General features: G+C 36.7%; 1 protein-coding gene across 5 annotated transcripts in view; it reads right to left on the bottom strand.

Moving 5' to 3' along the window:
- The window catches only part of LOC131824398 (cytochrome c oxidase subunit 7B2, mitochondrial), a 163,992-nt gene that overhangs the window by 108,605 nt on the left and 32,731 nt on the right, over positions 1-22,656 (bottom strand). For 2 of the 5 annotated variants that reach the window (XM_059162238.1, XM_059162216.1), the window contains exon 2: positions 19,822-19,917. The exons of the other annotated variants lie outside the window; for them this stretch is intronic. The gene's annotated coding sequence lies outside the window, so the exon portion shown is untranslated. The remainder of the gene's footprint in view (positions 1-19,821; positions 19,918-22,656) is intronic. 5 annotated transcript variants of the gene reach the window in all.

Genomic DNA, 22,656 nt, shown 5'->3' with positions numbered 1-22,656 from the left:
AGCAATGGTTTGGTATACTCTAGCTCAGTGTTTATGGTGACTTCATAGATCATAACTACTGTGAATAACAAGAATAGATTGTATTCCTTTTTTAACTTTTTTTTTTTTTTAGTATAGTTGCCACACAATGTTACATTGGTTTCAGGTATACAACATAGTGATTAGACAACCCTATACCTTACACTATGCTCACCACATGTGTAGCTACCATCTGTTACCATACAATGCTAATATAATACTGTTGACTGCATTCTCTATGCTATGTCTTTTATCCTGTGACTTACTTATTCCATAACTGGAAGCCTGTATCTCCCAATCCCTTCTACACATTTACTATCCTCCCACACCCCCAATCTGAATATATATTAAAACAATGAATTTTTCTAATGTATATAATTGTTAAACCTATTATCATACACCTGAAACCAATATATCATATGTCAACTAAACTTCAAAAAGAGAAAGGAAGAAAGGAAGGAAGGAAAAGGAAAGGAAAGGAAAGGTGGCATTAGGTTTTTGAGTACTGGAAGTTTTTGTTAATAGTTCAGATTGTTCCAGGGAAGACATATGGGTGTTTCTGCAACTCTGGCCTGATTTGCTTCACTCCTTTTCCACAGATCTTTCATTGTCTCAAGTACCTTAAAGAATCATGTAGTCAAGTGATTTCTATACCTTTTGAAGTTTTTTACATGGCTTTTTGTTCCAAACTTTGTATTATTTTTTCTTTCAAAAGTAGTCTATGATATTATTAAAATGATATATATTGGTTAAAAAGAAAAAGAAAAACCACAATGAGTTAATATTCTATCCAATATCACCAGACTCATTTTAGCCTTCCCCCTTCCCTTATTTATACTTCTTTCTGCAACAGTGAGAAAACCCAGATCTCATTAAATAAAGTTCATTTGTTCAATTCTAATATATACATAAAAATTCTAGTATATAAAATATATGCTTCACTTCCAGACTAATTCTATGAGGCCAGCATTACCCTGATCTCAAAACCAGGCAAAGACCCCATCAAAAAGAAGAATCTCAGATCAATATCCCTGATGAATGTGGATGCCAAAATTGTCAACAAGATCTAGCTAATAATATCCAACAGTATATTAGGAGGATTATTCATCATGGCCAGGTGGGATTTATCCCTGGGATGCAAGGGTGGTTCAACATTCACAAATCAATCAACGCAATGGAATACATTAATAAGAGGAGAGAGAAGAACCATATGATCCTCTCAATTGATACACAAAAGGCATTTGACAAAATACAGTATCCTTCCTAATTAAAACTCTTTAAAGTATAGGGATAGAGGGAACATTCCTCAATTTCACAAAAAACATCAATGAAAAGCCCACAGCAAATATCATTCTCAATGGGGAAAAGCTGAGAGCCTTTCCCTTAAGATCAGGAACACAACAAGGATCCCCACTCTTGCCACGGTTCAACACCGGACTAGAAGTACTGCGTTGAAGCAACAGCAATCAGACAACACGAAGAAATAAAAGGTACTCAAACTGGCAAAGTAGTAGCTAAACTCTCTCTCTTCACAGACAACATGATAAATTATGTAGGAAACCCAAAAGACTCCAGCCCCAAATTACTAGAACTCAGAACAATTCAGTAATGTGGCAGGATACAAAATCGATGCACAGAAATCAGCTGCTTTCCTATACACTAACAATGTAACTGCAGAAAGAGAAATTAGGGAATTGATTCTATTTGCAATAGCACCAAAAACTGTTAGATAACAGATAACTTGGAATAAACATAACCAAAGAGGTGAAGTATCTATACCTTAGAAACTACAGAACACTTACAAAAGAAATTGAAGATGACACAAAAAGGTGGAAAAACATGCCATGCTCATGGATCGGAAGAATAAACATTGTTAAAATGTCTATGCCGCCCAGACCAATCTATACTTTCAATGCCATCCCTGAATCAAAATACCACTGACATCTTTTAAAGTGCCAGAACAAACAACTCTAAAATTTGTATGGAAATAGAAGAGGGCCCAAATTGCCAAGGAAATGCTGAAAAAGAAAAACAAAGCTGGGAACATTGTGTTGCCTGATTTCAAGCTATATTACAAAGCTGTGATCATCAAAACAGCATGGTATTGGCACAAAAACAGACACATAGATCAATGGACAAGAATAGAGAGGCCAGATATGGTCCCTCATCCTTATATAGTCCCTATATAGTCAACTAACCTTCAACAAAGCAGGAAAAAATATCCAGTGGAAAAAAGACAGTCTCTTCAATAAATGCTGCTGGGAAAATTGGACAGCTATATACAGAAGAATGAAACTTGACCATTCTCTTCCACCCTACACAAAAATAAACTCTAAATGGATGAAAGACATGTGAGGCAGAAATCCATCAAAGTCCTAGGAGAACACAAGCAATAACCTTTTTGACATCTTTGACATCAACCACAGCAACTTCTTTCAAGACATGTCTCCAAAGGCAAGGTAAACAAAAGCAAAAATGGAACTTTTGGAACTTCATCAAGATAAAAAGCTTCTGCACAGCAAAGAAACAGTCAACGGAACAAAGAGGCAACCCACGGAATGGGAGAAGATATTTGCAAATGATACTACAGATAAAGGGCTGATATACAAGATCTGTAAAGAACTCCTCAAACTCAAATCCAAAAAACAAAAAATGAAGTCAAAAAATGGACAGAAGAGGAGCGCCTGGGTGGCTCAGTGGGTTAAAGTCTCTGCCTTCAGCTCAGGTCATGATCCCAGGGTCCTGGGATCAAGCTCCACATCTAGCTCTCTGCTCGGCAGGGAGCCTGCTTCCCCCTCTCCGCCTGCCTCTCTGCCTACTTGAGATCTCTGTCTGCCAAATAAACAAATTTAAAAAAAAAATCTTAAAAAAAAAATGGACAGAAGACATGAACAGACACTTCTCCAAAGAAGACACACAAATGGCTAACAGACACATGAAAAAATGTTCACCATCCTTAACCATCAGGGAAATTCAAATCAAAATCACAATGAGATACCACCTTACACCAGTTAGAATGGCAAAAATTGACAAGGTAAGAAACAACAAATATTGGAGAGAATGTGGAGAAAGGGGAACCCTCTTACATTGTTGGTGGGAATGCAAAGTGGTACCACCACTTTGGAAAGGAGTGTTGAGGTTCCTCAAAACTTAAGAACTTAGCTACCTTTTGAGCCAGCAATTGCAAAAAATTGTGGTATTTACCCCAAAGATAACAGATGTAGTGAAAAGAAGGGCCACATGCACTCCAATGTTCATAACAGCAATGTCCACAACAGCCAAACTGTGGAAAGAGTCAAGATGCCCTTGAACAGATGACTAGATAAAGAAAATGTGGTCCACACATAGAATGGAATATTACACTCCATCAGAAAGGACAAATAGCCAACTCTTACATCAACATGGATGGGACTGGAGAAGATTATGCTGAGTGAAATAAGTCAAGCAGAGAAAGTCAATTATCATATGGTTTCCCTTATTCCTGGAACATAAGGAATAGCATGGAGGAAGTTAGAAGAAGGAAAGAAAAAATGAAGGGGAGATGTCAGAGGGGGAGACGAACCATGAGAGATTATGGACTCCTGGAAGCAAAGTGAGGGGTTCTGAGAAGAAGAGAGTGGGGGATGGGTTAACCTGGTGATGGGTATTAACAAGGGCACGTAGTGCACGGAGCACTGGGTGTTATATGTATGCAAACAATGAATCATGGAACACTACCTCAAAAACCAATGATGTACTGTATGGTGACTAACACAACATAAAAAAAAAAAAAGAAAGAGAATTAGATGGGGGGAAAATACATGCTTTGCTATACCAATCCTGTTAGAAACACCTTTACTAATTAGATCACAGCATTTATGTACATTATTTTTGTCTTTAGCCATATAGTACCCAATTAAGATTCTATTTTCCACAATGGTTTTGGTTATTTTCTTTCCTACTATCTTCAATGTGGTTTTATTATTCATTTTTAATATAGTTAGGTTTATCTTTTAGTTTATATTCTATTTTGGCTTCTCCCAAGTTTGTTTTAGTTTTGTTTTGTTTTAGTTTTATATTTGTTTTAGTTTTATATTTTTTTATATTGAAGATATGAAAATATCACCATAATTCTAAGAGTCAGAGTTATACAAAAAGATATACTCATAGAAGTGTCTTTAATGGTATATTTGAATTCAACTGACTGCAATTTACAAATTACAAATTTAAATGTTTTCCATTTCAATTCTAGAACCTGTATTTGCTACACGCAGTTCTACATAACTGTAGGTTTTCATATAGGTGGAATGAGAAAATTTAAAAGCATAAGAATCAATGTCTTACTTTAGATAATTCAAGTGAACTCTTCTTTAAAATTATTAGAACCAAAAAAAAAGTAACCCATATAAATCAAAGCAATGAGATATACTGAGTAGAGTGTAGAGTAATTTTTTAAAATTAGATTTAGTAATTAGCTTTTTAGTGATTCTTAATATTTGGAACAAATATAAGACAATCCATATTAACACACAGACCACCAAATATTTACATATATCATTTTAGGGCTTTCACATTTATTTTAGTTAACTGGCTACCTAGTACATTGGGTTTTTTAAAAAGTGTTACTGATTTTAGTAAAACCTCTGAAATATAATTATTTAAGCTATTTCTCTTTACAGACTACATGAAAGGAACTCAGTACAAACCGAAGGGAAATTATAACTCAAAAGTTAAGATAGCCAGCAGATTTGAGAATATGACTAGGTAAATTCTACAGTCGCTCTATCCAAGACAAGTATCCACAAGAATCCAAGTAGCCACTAAACATATATGGCTACTGAAACTGAAACTGAAATTAGTTAAAATAAAATAACTGCATTTGACAGATCAGACATTTCCATCATTCCACAAAGTTCTATTGGACACCACTGTTCTACTCTGTAAGTTCACTGAGGTTAGAGCTACTTTTCCTGTGCCAGCACAGTGCCTTAACACACAGTAGCACATAAAACATATTTGTGAAAAGAATGACTAAATACAAGACCAGTGACAAAACATGTCACTTGTTGAGATAACAATGACTAAATACAAGATAAACATGTAACAAGAAGTGTTTATTACAAAATTCTTATAAGACATTGGAAATAACTTGTATATCCAATAAAATGCAGTCATCAAAATAATAATACGGTCTTAAAATGGGATATTGTAAAAAGGGGTGTTGGAAAAAAAATTAATGACTTGGAAAGAGAGTTATGTTCTATAGTTAAGTGAAATAAGCCACAGTAGTATTTTAATGGGAGATAAATATGAAGCTATAAACACTACAAAGAGTTAGAATGAAACCTAGTTACCAGATTATGTTTTTTTCTCATTTTGTCAATTTATATTTTCTAAAGTTTTTATAATAATGTGTTTTATTTTGTGTTAAGAAAAATCAAGATTATCGTTGTTTTTCAAAGCTTATACATTTAACTTATAAAGCCTGTATCTAGGATTTATTCCCAAAGAAATTAATAAAACATTACTTATTAAAAATTATATAATTTTTATTTCATTATAAAAATAACTTAAAGATTTTGGTATAAGAATGTTCAATGTTTATTCCTAATGAAAAATGAAGAGTAACAAAACATGACAATCACCATGGAAGAAAAAAAATCAAGGCATTAAACATGTTTTGGGGGGTATCTGGGTGGCTTAGACAGTTAATGTCTGCTTTCGGGTCAGGTCATGATTCCAGGATCCCAGGGTCCTGGAATCCAGCCCTGCATATGGCTTCCTGCTCAGTGGGGAGCCTACATCTCCCTCTGCCTGCCACTCCCCAGTTTTTGCTCTCTCTGTCAAATAAAATTACCTTTAGGAAAAAAAAAAAAAAAATAAAAACATGTTTTGAACAATATAAACATATGGCAAAATAAACATATACACTATGTTAGTCTGACTTATGGGTCGAGAAAAAGTAAGCTAAAAATTGTATAGATAATGTGATCGTAAGTTTGTTGAACTTAAATAATGTACAGAACAGACAGGTGTTTAGGCAATTAAATACATGGACCCACAGAACAGATAATTACCTGTTTAAAATGGATTTCCCGGGGTGTTGGGGACAATTTTTTTTCTTCATACTATTTTAGTTTTAAAATCCTGACCATTAAGTCTGGTTTTATAATCATAAAAAAAAAAAAAAATGGTGTGTGTGTATATACACACAACACACACACACACACACACACACGGAGTTCTGAAGTATCTGTTCCTCCAAGTTCCTGGTCAATGAGGGATAAAAGCCAGGCAGAGGTTATGACTTAATCATTTGAACAGATGTTCAAAAAAAAGTTGAACAGAACATTCTCTCTTGAATAGAAAATGCAGTTTTTTATCCCAGCAGGCACTCTTTTCATAGAAAAGGTAAAATTAAAGTTGAGGACCAAAACTACTTTTAGAGGAAGACAAATTTTTTTATATTTTTTTATTTAAATTCAACTTAGTTACATACGGTGTATTATTAGTTTCAGGGACAGAATTTAGTAATTCATCAACTGCATGTAACACTCAGTGCTCATTATATCAAGTGCCCTCCTTAATGTCCAGCACCGTTACCCTAACCACCCACCCACCTCCCCGTCAGCAACCTGTTTCCAACAGTTAAGAGTTTCTTATGTTTTATCTCCCTTTCTGTTTTCGTCTTATTTCATTTTTCCTTCTGTTCCCCTATGTTCATCTGTTCCTTAAATTCCACATAATGAGTGAAATCATATGGTATTTGCCTTTCTCTGACTGACTTATTTCGCTTAGAATAATACCCTCTAGTTCCATCTACGTCATTACAAATGGCAAGACTTCTCTTTTTGATGGCTGAGTAATATTCCTCTGTGGGGTGTGTGTGTGTGTGTGTGTGTGTGTGTGTGTGTGTGTGTGTGTGTACCACTTCTTCTCTAATCATTCATCTTTCAGACATCTGGGTTCTTTCCATATTTTATTGATTGTGGATACTGCTCCTATAAACACTGGAGTGCATGTGTCCCTTAAAATCACCATTTTATATCCTTTAGATAAATACCTAGCCATGCAATTGCTGGGTTGTAGAGTAGTTCTACTTTTAGTTTCTTAAGGAACCTCAATACTGTTTTCCACAGTGACTGCACCAGTTTGCATTCCCACAGAGAGTGAAAGAAGCATCTTCCTAGGCAACACCTGTTGTTTCTTCTGTTGTTGCTTTTAGGTATTCTGGCAGGTGTGCTGTAATATTTTATTGTAGCTATGATTTGCATTTCCTTAACAATAAGATATGATGTGTCTTGCATGTGTCTCTTGGCTGTCTGTATTTCTTCTTTGGAGAAATGTCTGTTCATGTCTTCTGCCCAATTTTTTGTTTTGTTTTTGGGATGATGAGTTTATTAAGTTCTTTATAGATTTTGGATACTAGCCCTTTATGTGATATGTCATTTGTGAGTATCTTCTCCCATTCTGTAGGTTGCCATTTAGTTGCCTGATGAAGTCCCAATAGTTCATTGGTGTTTTTGTTTCCCTTGCCTTTAGAGACAGGTCTAGCAAGAAGCTGCTGTGGCCAAGGTTAAAGAGGCTGATGCCTATTTTCCCCCTAGAATTTTGACAGATTTCTGTCTCACATTTAGGCCTTTCTTCCACTTGGAATTTACTTTTGTGTATGATGTAAGAAAGTGGTCCAGTTTCATTCTTTTGCATGTGGCTGTCCAATTTTCCCAATACCTTTTGTTGAAGAGATTTTTTTATTGGATATTCTTTCCTGCTTTGTCAAAGATTAGTTGCCCATAGAGTGGAGGGCCCATTTCTGAGTTCTCTATTCTGTTCCATTGATTTGTGTGTCTACTTTTGTGCCAGTACCATGCTGTCTTGATGATTACAACTTTGTAATATAGCTTGGTCTGGAATTACGATGCCTCCAGCTTTACTTTAGCTTTTCAACATTACTTTGGCTATTCAGAGTCTTTTGTGGTTCCATACGAATTTTAGGATTGTTTGTTCCAGCTCTGAGAAACATGCTGGTGGTATTTTGATAGGCATTGCACTTAATGTTTTGGGTAGCATAGACGTTTTAACAGTACTTGTTTTTCCAATCCATGAGTATAGAATGTTCTCCCATTTCTTTGTGTCATCTTCAATTTCTTTCATCAGTGTTCTATAGTTTTCAGAGTACAAATCTTTTACTGCTTTGGCTAAGCTTTATTCCTAGGTATTTTATGTTTTTTGATGCACTTGTAAGTGGCATCAATTCCTTGATTTCTCTTTCTGCTGCTTCACTGTTAGTGTATAGAAATGCAATAAACTTCTGTGCATTAACTTTATATCTTGTGACTTTGCTGAATTCTCTTATCAGTTCTAGCAATTTTTTTGGTAGAGCTTTTGGGTTTTCTCCATTAAGTACCATGCCATTTGCAAAGAGTGGAAGTCATACTACTTCTTTGTCAATTTGGCTGCCTTTTATTTCTTTTTGCTGTCTGACTGCTGAAGCCAGGATTTCCAGTATTATGCTGAACAAAAGTGTTGAGAGTGGACCTCCTTGTCATGTTCCTCAACTTAGAGGAAAAGCTCTGTTTTTCCTTGGAGGATGATATTTGCTGTGGGTCTTTTGTATATGGCTTTTAAAACGATGTTGAAGTATGTTCCCTCTACCCCTACATAGTGGAGGGTTTTTATCAAAAAAGGATCATATATTTTGTCAAATGTTTATTCTACATCTACTGAGAGGATCATATGGTTCTTATCCTTTCTTTTATTAATGTGGTATATCACGTTGATTGACTGTTAGATGTTGAACCACCCATGCAGTTAGGAATAAGATAAGATGGTGGTCATGGTGAATAATCCTTTCAATGTACTGTTGGGTCCTATTAGCTGGTATCTTGCTTAAAATTTTTGCATCCATGTTCATCAAGGATATTGGCCTATAATTTTCCTTTTTAGTGGGGTCTTTGTCCGGTTTGGGGGTAATGCTGGCCTCTAGAATGAGTTAGAAGTTTTTCTTCCATTTATATTTTTATATTTTTCTTCCATATATATTTCTTCCATTTATATTTTTTGAATAATTGAAAAAAGGTTTGGCACAAAGCTATTACAACAATTTTTGTTCCCATCCAATATTATCATAGCTAAAATTTTATTATTTATTATTTTTTTTTTTAAAGAGGAAAGCTTCAGTAAGTTATATTTGCAGTGGAAGAAAATCACAACGGTAACAACTTCAAAATTTCACAAATAGGTGAAAAGGAGACTAGGAATAGAAATAGCTGGAACAATGGTGATATGGTCTGATAGAATTATGTATAAACCTCTAACTGTAAAAATTAAAGTTCAAGAAGTTCAAGTAATCACAGGTAGAAAGACTGAAAATGCTGTCAATATTATAGTCATTCTTACACACACACGACATGTGAAAAACAGAATACAGAAGATAAGCACATGATTAACAAGGAAGGTGGTCTAGTGGTTAAAGGCACAGAAGCTGAAGTCTGATGGCAAGACTCAAAATCTCATCGCAGCTATCACTAGCTGTCTAAGCTCCAACAAGTTACCTAACCTTTCTTATACTTCAGATTTCCCCACTGTGAAAATAAGATAATAACAATACTTATCCCACACAGCGCCAAGGAGAATAACATTATATTACATAGTAAGTTTAATAAGTACTAGCTGATGCGGATTATGAGGTACAGAACAATCACTTCAGTGGAATTCATCTTATTTGGCTTACAAACACCATAAAAATCTAATTTGTATTTAAAATTTAAATACCACGGGCGCCTGGGTGGCTCAGTGGGTTAAACCTCCATTTTCAGCTCAGGTCATGACTGCGGGGTCCTGGGACTGAGCCCTGCACAGGGCTCTCTGCTCAGCAGGGAGCCCATTTCCCCCTTTCTCTCTCCTTGCCTTTCTGCCTACTCATGATCTGTCTATCTCTTTCTCTCTCTCTCTGTCAAATAAATAAATAAAATCTTTAAAAATAAAATAAAATTTAAATACTAGTTTGAACTGGTTGAGGCTCCTCTACCTTGAGGTGAACTGAGGGCTGACCCTTTTTTCCCTAAGCCCCAGTGGTGTCATAAGGAGGTGTACTGGGTAAGCTTTACATTCTCTTGCCGCTTTGAAATTCCTATGATCTATACAGCTGGGAGGAAAAAAAAGTGTATTAATAATGCTGCTTACAAAATATTTTCACAGTAGGAACTGAAATAGTGGAGCATTTCAACATATTTATGTAACAGCTAAATTAAACAAAGAGCGAGTAAAATTTCCCAGTGGGAGAACTAAAGAAGTAAAAACTGATCAAAACAAAGAGTTTTCAGAATGTATGCAGTAGCAAAATTTCAGTGCACACAAGAAAAGCCCTGAAAAACCAATGGTGGTCTTGGGAAAAGCAGAGGAATAAGAAAGAAGGCAGTAAGACTTTTTTTTTCTCTTTTCTCTTCTTCATTGCCTTGTAGACAGGTAGAAGTAATACTAATAACAGATAAAGTAAATTCCACTATCACAGTTACATCTTTGAACCTCATAATCTAATTTAACTGGTATATATTAACTTATAATTAATTTACTTAGTTTATTAACTATTAAAAACAGATGAGGATTTCGAAGAATTTTTTCAAATTTTATATCTGACCTCTAAGAGCCTATATCATATATGATATATATATAATAGAATAAGCCTATATATCAAGTACATTAAAGTACATGGTATTTTCATATATCATAGAATAAGATAACATGCAGAGTTTAAAGATGAAAGGTAGAATGTATTCAAATACAAAAATGAATGGCTTAACTCAGGGATCATAAATTCAAACAATTATCAGGTCCAAGAAAGCTAAGTAAATAAATGCATGGGCAAATGCATGGGCTCAGTATCTACTAAGCCCAACTGAAGCATGTTTTCTCACAAAAACTGCTCAGTAAGTGCCTGTGGACTGCTGCCAATTAAGAATGGAGGCCCAGGACTTTCAGATTTTCTCATTTTTTTAAACAGAAACAAGAATCTAGAGGTATACATAAACAGAATCTAGTATATATAACTAGAGGTATATGTAAAATCTCTCTCTCTCTCTCTCTCTTTAGTGTTGAAACTAATTTTAAAACATTGTGTAAATCAAAGCCAACACATCTCTGGGGTATATGCAGTGTGTGAGCTGCTAGTTTACAATCTTTGGTTTAGCAAGTGCTATAGAAAAATATTTATTGAAACTTTACAATGCTTCATATGGCTAACATGCTCTAACATTCTCTTCTTATAAAAACCTAGGCTCTTATACCAATTTTTATAATTTTATGGGGAAATTGATCAGGGAAACTAAATAAGGTCCACACAGTCACATATCCAATAAGCAGAAAATTTGGTTTCAAAACTAGGTTTGTACAACTCCAGTGGCCATACACTTTCTACTCTACAGCTCTTTTTATAAAAAAAAAAAAAAAAAAAAAAAAAAAACCGATGTATGAAAAAGAACTTTATGTTAGACTGGGGAAGGCAAGTAAGACTTGGGGAACCAAGGGAGAAATATGAGATGGTTTTATAGTAAGAGGCAATTTGTGAATACTAAGAGGAAGGAATAAGCATGGTATTTTTAAAGAACAGTTTGGAAACTGGCCTGGTACAGTAGATATTTCATACTGGAAAACTCAGAGAAAGTGGATCATATATAAAACATAAATAAAATTTAACTTAAAATTTACCATAAAACAGAACATTAAAAGCTAATAAGCTGGGAGAAACTTTTTTTCTACTCATGTTTTAATGGGCATAGTATATTTCCTTAAGCTTATTAACTTTTAATGCACTATCAATGTCAAGCAATAATCAACAACATCCTTTATTATCTTTATTATTTTCCTAAGAGAAACAGATTTTGATGACCAGTGAAAAGTGCGCACACACACACACACACACACACACGTAAAATAACCTGATGTACTGTCCTCCTAACTCAGACATCCAAAAGCAATCCCCAATTACAGTTATCCCATATTTGAAAAAAAAAAAAAGTTACTCTCCCTTTCTAGATGAATTATCCATAAATTATATCCCTTATGTTCACCTGCAGATATTCAGTTTCCTTCAAAATGTCTTACTCGGACATCCCAGAGAATACGATTTACTCCCCCAAAGGAGCTAAATAAAAGCGCTTTGATCACTGCAAAGAAATTAATTTACATTCTTAAACAAATAATTCATTTAGTTACAAACCCACAAAAAGACTGATTCCTTTAAAAATCCAAATTGTACTCTCCCAATTAAAGCAGCCATCTCTTTATGGGAAAATCAGAAATAATACAAAACTTGAGTAAAGATATTATATGTCTCATAATTAGCTTTGGGAAATGGAAAAGTGTTACTAGAAATTCTGGTATTTCTTTTCTTCCAAATAAACTGGAAGGTGGTTTTTTAATGTAAAGTATCTTAATTTTTAAAATTTTGGCTGTTTCTTTTTCTTTCTTTCCTTCTCTCTTTTTTTAATTTAAAAACTGCAAACCTCTCACCAGTCCCCCCAACACTGGCTTATAACTTCTGGATAAAGACTATAATAGGGATACAACAGTAAACCAAACACAAACAAGGACCTTCCCACAAAGACAGAGCCTAGCAAAAGATGCAGAGATGCCATTTTTAGGCAAACAAAATATTAAAATGGTAAAAGATGATTTGAGAACAAGAGATTAGAGGAATTACCCTCTCCGTCTTAAAGAAGAGGGAAGGCCTTCCAAGGCCATTGACCTGTATGCTGAGACATAAAGGAAATGTAGGAATTATCCAAGGTTGGGGACTGAGTGGGGTAGAACTATGACAATGTTTAAACAGAAGAAATGGTTTATATAAAAGTAGAGAGAAAAGAGACTGCCAATTAAAATTTAGAAACATATATGTCACTTATTGACTTTCTTTACTGCACACCTCCCCCCAAATTTCCCAACAAAGACAGCATTGTAGCATCACTTATATTTTAAGATATTTTAATATAATAACTCAAGCAGCAAGTGAGTTTCAGGCCATTTTTTCATTCATGAAAAGGCGAGGTCTACATTAAATCCATTTTAAACATCAAAGAGGAGAAGGAGGAAGAAATTTATAGAGATTATTCTAGAGTTTTAATATACTGAATTTCAAAGTTAAACCTGACCTGATTATCTGGTTTAGTGTAGGCCAGCACACCCCAGGGGAAAATCTAAGAATTTCTGGAGGACAGGAGACCTTTTTAAATAACACAGCTCTGTTTCCTCTAATTCCTCACGTTTCTGATGTGTGACATATGTGAGTGTGTGTGTGTGTGTGTGTATGTGTGCACATGTATATATTTGTCTGGGTTTCAGGTGTTTTAAAGATTGAGAATGGCATCCCTTGCTTTCCACAAATGATGGAGAAGGGTCTTATTCTTGAGACATATAAGGAAAGAAAAAAAGCTGGAAATCAAGGTAACTAGTCATAACAGTAACTAACAATAGGACATGGCTGACCAGTTTCATAAAGTCATTTCACAATGACCACTGAGGATTTCTTAGCACAAACTGGAGAGAGAAATACTACTCACCACTTAAAAAAAAAAAAAAAAAAAAACACGCTATTTTCCTCTATTTATCCAGTAGTTGGCAGAGCTAAAACCTCAAATTTAGATATGTTGGCTTGAGTGGAAAAAATATTCTTTTAGGAATAGCTGTTGTCCCTATCATACTGGATGTGTGTAATGAAAAATGCATGGTTAGATAAACTAGCCCTCGCCCTGGGCTCCACAATAGGATTGAGATGGTTGAATGCTCTCTCACCAGAAATGTCTCTCTTCCTACTGGTGAGTTTGTATCTACCTTAATACCCAGAATCCAGCCCTAGCAAGCTTCTTCCTTCATCTTACTGCCTTAGCCACCAGTACAGCCTCTTCCACTTATCTTCAACCGATTCAACTGCTCCTTCTACTTAATCTTTTTTTTTTTTTTTTTTTTTTTTTTTTTAGGTTTAGAGAGGACAGTTTATTGTCTCAGAGGGCAGAGCTGAGGAACAAAGTTGCAGAGGTATTTTTCTTTTTAAAAAATTTTTTTTATTTATTATTATTATTTCTTATAAATATATAATGTATTTTTTACCCAGGGGTACAGGTCTCTGAATTACCAGGTTTATACACTTCACAGCACTCACCATAGCACATACCCTCCCCAATGTCCACAACCCCACCCCACTCTCCCAACGCCCCTCCCCCCAACAACTCTCAGTTTGTTTTGTGAGATTAAGAGTCACTTATGGTTTGTCTCCCTCCAGATCTCATCTTGTTTATTCTTCTCCTACCCCCCAAACCCTCCATGTTGCATCTCCACTTCCTCATATCAGGGAGATAATGCAATAGTTGTCTTTCTCCAGTTGACTTATTTCACTAAGCATGATACTCTCTAGTTCCATCCATGTAATCGCAAATGGCAAAATTTCATTTCTTTTGATGGCTGCATAGTATTCCATGATGTATATGTACCACATCTGCTTTATCCATTCATCTGTTGATGGACTTCTAGGTTCTTTCCATAGTTTGGCTATTGTAGACATTGCTGCTATAAACATTCCAGTGCATGTGCCCCTTCGGATGACTACGCTTGTATCTTTAGGGTAAATACCCAGTAGTGCAATTGCTAGATCATAAGGGAGTTCTATTTTCAACTTTTTGAGAAACCTCTATGCTGTTTTCCAGAGTGGCTGCACCAGCCTACATTCCCACCAATAGTGTAGGAGGGTTCCCCTTTCTCCGCATCCTTGCCAGCATCTGTCATTTACTGACTTGTTAATTTTAGCCATTCTGACTGCTGTGAGGTGATATCCATTGTAGTTTTGATTTGTATTTCCCTGATGCCGAATGATGTGGAGCACTTTTTCATGTGTCTGTTGGCCATCTGGATGTCTTCTTTGCAGAAATGTCTGTTCATGTCTTCTGCCCATTTCTTGATTGGATTATTTGCTCTTTGGGTGTTGGGTTTGCTAAGTTCTTTATAGATTTGGGGTACTAGCCCTTTATCTGATATGTCGTTGGCAAGTATCTTCTCCCATTCTGTCAGTGGTCTTTTGGTTTTGTTAACTATTTCCTTTGCTGATGAAATCCCAATAGTTCATTTTGCCCTTGCTTCTCTTGCCTTTGGTGATGTTCCTAGGAAGATGTTGCTGTGGCTGAGGTCGAAGAGGTTGCTGCCTGTGTTCTCCTCATGGATTTTGATGGATTCCTTTCTCACATTGAGGTCCTTCATCAATTTTGAGTCTATTTTGATGTGTGGTGTAAGGAAATGGTCCAATTTCATTTTTCTGCATGTGGCCATCCAATTTTCCCAACACCATTTATTGAAGAGGTTGTCGTTTTTCCATTGGACATTCTTACCTGCTTTGTCGAAGAATAGTTGACCATAGAGTTGAGGATCTATTTCTAGGCTCTCTATTCTGTTCCATCAGTCTATGTGTCTGTTTTTGTGTCAGTACCAAGCTGTAATAGATGACAGCTCTGTAATAGAGCTTGAAGTCCGGAATTGTGATGCCACAAACTTTGACTTTCTTTTTCAATATTCGTTTGGCTATTCGAGGTCTTTTCTGGTTCCATATAAATTTTAGGATGATTTGTTCCATTTCTTTGAAAAAAATGGTTGAGATTTTGATAGGACATTTGCATTAAATGTGAAGATTGCTTTAGGTAGCACAGACATTTTCATAATATTTGTTCTTCCAATCTAGGAGCATGGAACATTTTTCCATTTGTGTCTTCCTCAATTTCTTTCATGAGTACTTTATAGTTTTCTGAGTATAGAGTCTGAGCCTCTTTGGTTAGCTTTATTCCTAGGTATCTTATGGTTTTGAGTGCAATTGTAAATGGGATTGACACCTTAATTTCTCTTTCTTCTGTTTTGTTGTTGGTGTAGAGAAATGCAACTGATTTCTGTGCATTGATTTTATATCCGGACACTTTACTAAATTCCTGTAGAAGTTCTAGCAGTTTTGGAGTGGAGTCTTTTGGGTTTTCCACGTATAGTAGCATATCATCTGCGAAGAGTGGTAGTTTGACTTCTTCTTTGCCAATATGGATGCCTTTAATTTCTTTTTGTTCTCTGATTGCCGAGGCTAGGACGTCTAGTACTATGTTGAATAGCAGTGGTGATAATGGACATCCCTGCCGTGTTCCTGACCTTAGCAGAAAAGCTTTCAGTTTTTCTCCAATGAGAATGATATTTGCGGTGGGTTTTTCATAGATGGCTTTGATGATATTGAGGTATGTGCCCTCTATCCCTACACTTTGAAGAGTTTTGATCAGGAAGGGATGCTGTACTTTGCCAAATGCTTTTTTAGCATCTATTGAGAGTATCATATGGTTCTTGTTCTTTCTTTTATTAATGTGTTATATCACAGTGATTGATTTGTGGATGTTGAACCAACCTTACAGCCCTGGAATAAATCCCACTTGGTCGTGGTGAATAATCCTTTTAATATACTGTTGAATCCTATTGGCTAGTATTTTGGTGAGAATTTTCGCATCTGTGTTCATTAAGGATATTGGTCTGTAATTCTCTTTTTTGATGAGATCCTTGTCTGGTTTTGGGATCAAGGTGATGTTGGCCTTATAAAATGAGTTTGGAAGTTTTCCTTCCATTTCTATTTTTTTGGAACAATTTCAGGAGAATAGGTATTAACTCTTCTTTAAATGTCTGGTAGAATTCCCCTGGGAAGCCGTCTGGTCCTGGGCTTTTGTTTGTTTGGAGATTTTTGATGACTGTTTCAATCTCCTTACTGGTTATGGGTCTGTTCACGTGTTCTATTTCTTCCTGGTTCAGTTGTGGTAGTTTATATGTCTATAGGAATGCATCCATTTCTTCCAGATTGTCAAATTTATTGGTGTAGAGTTGCTCATAGTACGTTCTTATAATTGTTTGTATTTCTTTGGTGTTAGTTGTGATCTCTCCTCTTTCATTCATGATTTTATTTATTTTGGTCCTTTCTCTTTTCTTTTTGATAAGTCTGGCCAGGGGGTTATCAATCTTACTAATTCTTTCAAAGAACCAGCTCCTACTTTCGTTGATTTGTTCTATTTTTTGTTTTTGTTTTTGTTTTGTTTTGTTTTTTGGTTTCTATTTCATTGATTTCTGCTCTGATATTTATGATTTCTCTTCTCCTGCTGGGTTTAGGCTTTCTTTGTTGATCTTTCTCTAGATTCTTTATGTGTAGGGTTAGGCTGTGTATTTGAGACCTTTCTTGTTTATTTAGAAAGGCTTATACCGCTATATATTTTCCTCTCAGGATGGCCTTTGTTGTGTCCCATAGATTTTGAACCATTGTGTTTTCATTATCATTTGTTTCCATGAATTTTTTCAATTGTTTTAATTTCCTGGTTAACCCATTCATTCTTTAGAAGGATGCTGTTTAGTCTCCATGTATTTGTGTTCTTTCCAAATTTCAGAGCATTGTGGTCTGAAAATATGCAGGGAATGATCCCAATCTTTTGATACCAGTTGAGATCTGATTTATTTTCCAGGATGTGATATCTTCTGGAGAATGATCCATGTGCACTAGAGAAGAATGTGTATTCTGTTGCTTTGGGACAAAGTGTTCTGAATATATCTGTGATGTCCATCTGGTCCAGTGTGTCATTTAAGGCCTTTATTCCCTTGTTGATCTTTTGCTTAGATGATCTGTCCATTTCAATGAGGGGAGTGTTAAGTTCCCCTAGTATGATTGTATTATTGTTGATGTTATCTTTGATTTTGCTATTAATTGTTTTATATAGTTGGTTGCTCCCACATTAGGGGTATAGATATTTAAAATTGTTAGATCTTCTTGTTGGACAGACTCTTTGAGTATGATATAGTGTCCTTCCTCATCTTTTATTATAGTCTTTGGCTTAAAATCTAATTGATCTGATACAAGGATTGCCACCCCAGGTTTTGTCTGATGTCCATTAGCATGGTAAATTGTTTTCCACCCCCTCACTTTAAATTGGAGTTGTCTTCGAGTCTAAAATGACTTTCTTGCAGGCAACATATTGATGGGTTTTGTTTTTTTATCCATTCTGATACCCTATGTCTTTTGATTGGGGCATTTAGCCCATTGACATTCAGGGTAACTATTGAGAGTTATGAATTTAGTGCCATTGTATTGCCCGTAAGGTGACTGTTAGTGTATATTGTCTCTGTTCCTTTCTGATCTACCACTTGTAGGCTCTCTCTTTGCTTAGAGGACCCTTTTCAATATTTCCTGGAGAGCTGGTTTGGTGTTTGCAAATTCTTTCAGTTTTTCTTTGTCCTGGAAGCTTTTTATCTCTCCTTCTATTTTCAATGATAGCCTAGCTGGATATAGTATTCTTGGCTGCATGTTTTTCTCGTTTACAGCCCTGAATATATCATGTCAGTTCTTTCTGGCATGCCAGGTCTCTGTGGATAAGTCTGCTGCCAATCTAGATTTTTTTTTTCATGCCACATCCCATTTATTTTTTTCCCTTAATTCATCAATTTATATAGTCTTTTTAAAAATTTTTTTACTTTATTTTCAGCATAACAGTATTCATTGTTTTTGCACCACACCCAGTGCTCCATGCAATCTGTGCCCTCTCCAATACCCACCAACTGGTTCCCACAACCTCCCACTCCCCACCCCTTCAAAACCTTCAGATTGCTTTTCAGAGTCCATAATCTCTCATGGTTCACTTCCCCTTCCAATTTCCCTCAACTCCCTTCTCCTCTCCATCTCCCCTTGTCCTCCAAGCTATTTGTTATGCTCCACAAATAAGTGAAAACATATGATAATTGACTCTCTCTGCTTGATTTATTTCACTCAGCATAATCTCTTCCAGTCCTGTCCATGTTGCTACAAAAGTTGGGTATTCATCCTTTCTGATGGAGGCATAATACTCCATAATGTACATGGACCATATCTTCCTTATCCATTCGTCCATTGAAGGGCATCTTGGTTCTTTCCACAGTTTGGCGACCGTGTCCATTGTTGCTATAAACACTGGGGTACAGAAGGCCCTTCTTTTCACTACATCTGTATTTTTGGGGTAAATACACAGTAGTGCAATTGTAGGGTCATAGGGAAGCTCTATTTTTAATTTCTTGAGGAATCTCCACACTGTTCTCCAAAGTGGCTGCACCAATTTGCATTCCCACCAACAGTGTAAGAGGACTCCCCTTTCTCCACATCCCCTCCAACATTTACTATACCACCTAGAACCATAAGATACCTGGGAATAAACCTAACCAAAGAGGTTGAGGATCTGTATTCGAGGAACTACAGAACACTCATCAAAGAAATTGAAGAAGACACAAAAAGATGGAAGACCATTCCATGCTCTTGGATCAGAAGAATAGACATTGTTAAAATGTTTATACTGCCTAGAGCAATCTATACTTTTAATGCCATTCCAATCAAAATTCTAAGTATTTTGAAATTTTTTTTCAATTTTTCAAAGAGCTGGAGCAAATAATCCTAAAATTTGTATGGAATCAGAAGAGACCCTGAATTGCTAAGGAAATATTGAAAAACAAAAATAAGACTGGTGGCATCACGTTACCTGATATCAAGCTTTACTCCAAAGCTGTGATCACCAAGACAGCATGGTACTGGCATAAAAACAGACACACAGACCAGCGGTTCAGAGTAGAGAGCCCAGATACGGACCCTCAACTCTATGATCAAATAATCTTCGACAAAACAGGAAAAAATATACAGTGGCAAAAAGACAGTCTCTTCAATAAATGGTGCTGGGAAAACTGGGCAGATATATATATAGAAGAATGCAACTCTACCATTCTCTTACACTATACACAAAGATAAACTCAAAATGGATAAAAGACCTCAATGTGAGAAAGGAATCCATCAGAATCCTAGAGGAGAACATAGGCAGTAACCTCTTCGACATCAGCCACAGCAACTTCTTTCAAGATATGTCTCTAAAGGCAAAGAAAACAAAGGTGAAAATGAACTTCTGGGACTTCATCAAGATCAAAACTTGTGCACAGCAAAGGAAACAGTCAACAAAACAAAGAGGCAACCCACGGAATGGAAGAAGATATTTGCAAATGACAGTACAGACAAAAGGTTGATATCCAGGATCTATAAAGAACTCCTCAAACTCAACACACAGAAAACAGAAAATCATATAAAAAAAATGGGCAGAAGATATGAACAGACACTTCTCCAATGAAGACATACAAATGGCTATCAGACACATGAAAAAATGTTCATCATCACTAGCCATCAGGGAGATTCAAATTAAAACCACATTGAGATACCACCTTACACCACTTAGAATGGCCAAAATTAGCAATCCAAACTAATATTTTTACGATTTTATGTTACAGACTTCTTTTCCCGGGCTGATTCAGGATTTTCTCTTTGTCACTAAGACTTGTAAATTTTACTATGAGGTGGCGGGGTGTGGATCTATTCTTGTTGATTTTGAAGGGGGCTCTCTGCACCTCCTGGATTTTGATGCTTGTTCCCTTTGTCATATTAGGGAAATTCTCTCCAATAATTCTCTCCAATACACCTTCTGCTCCACTCTCTTTCTTCTTCTTCTGGAATCCCAATTATTCTAATGTTGTTTCATCTTATGGTGTCACTTTTCTCTCGAATTCTCCCCTCGTGGTCCAGTAGCTGTTTGTCCCTCTTTTGCTCAGCTTCTTTATTTTCTGTCATTTGGTCTTCTATATCACTAATTCTTTCTTCTGCTTCATTTATCCTAGCAGTAAGAGCCTCCATTTTTTATTGCACCTCATTAATAGCTTTTTTTATTTCAACTTGGTTCTTTTATTTCTCCAGGGTTTCTCTAATATCTTCCATGCCTTTTTCGAGCACGGCTAGAACCATGAGAATCGTCATTTTGAACTCTAGATCTTACATATTACCAATGTCTGTATTGATTAGGTCCCTAGCCTTCGGTACTGCCTCTTGTTCTTTCTTTTGTGGTGAGTTTTTCTGCTTTGTCATTTTGTCCAGATAAGAGTATATAAAAGAGCAAATAAAATACTAAAAGGGTGGCAAAGACCCCAGGAAAATGCACTTTAACCAAATCAGAAGAGACTTCAAATCGTGGTGGGGAGAAGGGTATAAAAAGAAGTTCAGAAAAAAAAATTTAAAAGGAGAACAAATAAAGAAAAAATATAAAAAAGAAATATATATATATAATATAAACTAGTAAAACAATGTTAAAAAAGAAAAGGGTAAAAGTTAAAAAAAATTAGAAGAAAAAAATTAAATTAAAAAAAAATTAAATTAACTGCAAGACTAAAGAATCATGGGGAGAAAGGCATGAGTTCCGTGCTTTGCTTTCCCCTCCTCTGGAATTCTGCTGCTGTCCTTGTTATGTGAACTTGGTCTTGGCTAGATTTCTTATTGATCTTCTGGGGGAGGGGCCTGTTGTAGTGATCCTCAAGTGTCTTTGCCCCAGGCAGAATTGCACCGCCCTTACCAGGGGCCAGGCTGAGTAATCAGCTCAGGTTTGCTTTCAGGAGCTTTTGTTCCCTGAATGCTTTTGGTAGAGTTCTGGAGAATGGGAATGAAAATGGCGGCCTCCCAGTCTCCAGCCCAGAGGAGTGGAGAGCTGGGGGCCCCACTCCTCAGTGCACCCTCAGAGAAAAGAGCCCAATCACTCCCGTCTCCTTGGCCTCTGGCCACGCTCTGAGCTCACCGAGAAAGTGACCGGTTCAAGGTAACCCGGAGCTGGGAGCTCACTCCTCGGCTCTGTCTCTGCAGCCGGCTTCCCCACCCTAATACCTGCAAACTCTGTGACACTCAGACACCCCTGATCCTTCTTTGACCCCATGGGCCCTGGGACCATGCTGACCCCATGTAGGCTTTACCCTGGTTTAGCCTCTGGAGCAATGTCCCTCAGCGGAACAGACTTTTAAAAGTCCTGATTTTATGCTCCATTGCTCCGCCACTTGCCGGGAGCTGGCCCCTACCCCCGTGGTCTATCTTTACGTCGCTTTGGATTCACTTCTGTGCCAGTCCTACCTTTCAGTAAGTGGTCAATTTTCTATTTCTAGAATTGCTGTTCTTCTTGTCTTCAATCTCCTGTTGGATTTGTAGGTGTTTGCAATGGTTTGATAAGCTATCTAGCTGATCTCCTGCTACCTGATGTAGTCTCAGCCTGCTGCTTCTCCGCCATCTTGACTCCTCCCTCATGGAGGTATTTTTCCTATGCCTCACACACATGCCTTCTTTCCCTGAGCCATGGCTCTGGGAGCAACCCACAAAGGGAAGAGGAAGCTCACAGCCCCCCAGGGGTTCTCCAGGAAGACACAAAGTAACAACATGCTTCTCAGACATATCAGTGGCTGTAAACAGAGGGCTGAGAGGGCTCCTTTTGGGGGAAGTACATCCTTAGTAGGGGCATCAGGTGCCCAGGCCCTTTTCAGGACCAGAAGCCATCTCAGAGAGGGCAGGGTAACCAGTAGTCACTAGGACAATATGCTACTCAAAGGCAGGCATGTGAACTATAGGCTTTGTCTCAGTACGCACACATGTGCACACATACACTTGTGGGGAGCCCTGGAAGCAGAGATTTGGGAATGTAGGGGAAGACAGCAGAGTAGGAGGACCCTGACCTCACCACAGCCCATGTTTTCAACTAGTTATCATCCATATCCAAGTGAATATGCCAGAGAACAATCTGAAGATGGCAGAAC

This window comes from Mustela lutreola, chromosome 1 (genome assembly GCF_030435805.1).
Source record: "Mustela lutreola isolate mMusLut2 chromosome 1, mMusLut2.pri, whole genome shotgun sequence".
Classification (NCBI taxonomy): Eukaryota; Metazoa; Chordata; class Mammalia; order Carnivora; family Mustelidae; genus Mustela; species Mustela lutreola.
This window is presented reverse-complemented; position numbering and strand designations above follow the sequence as displayed.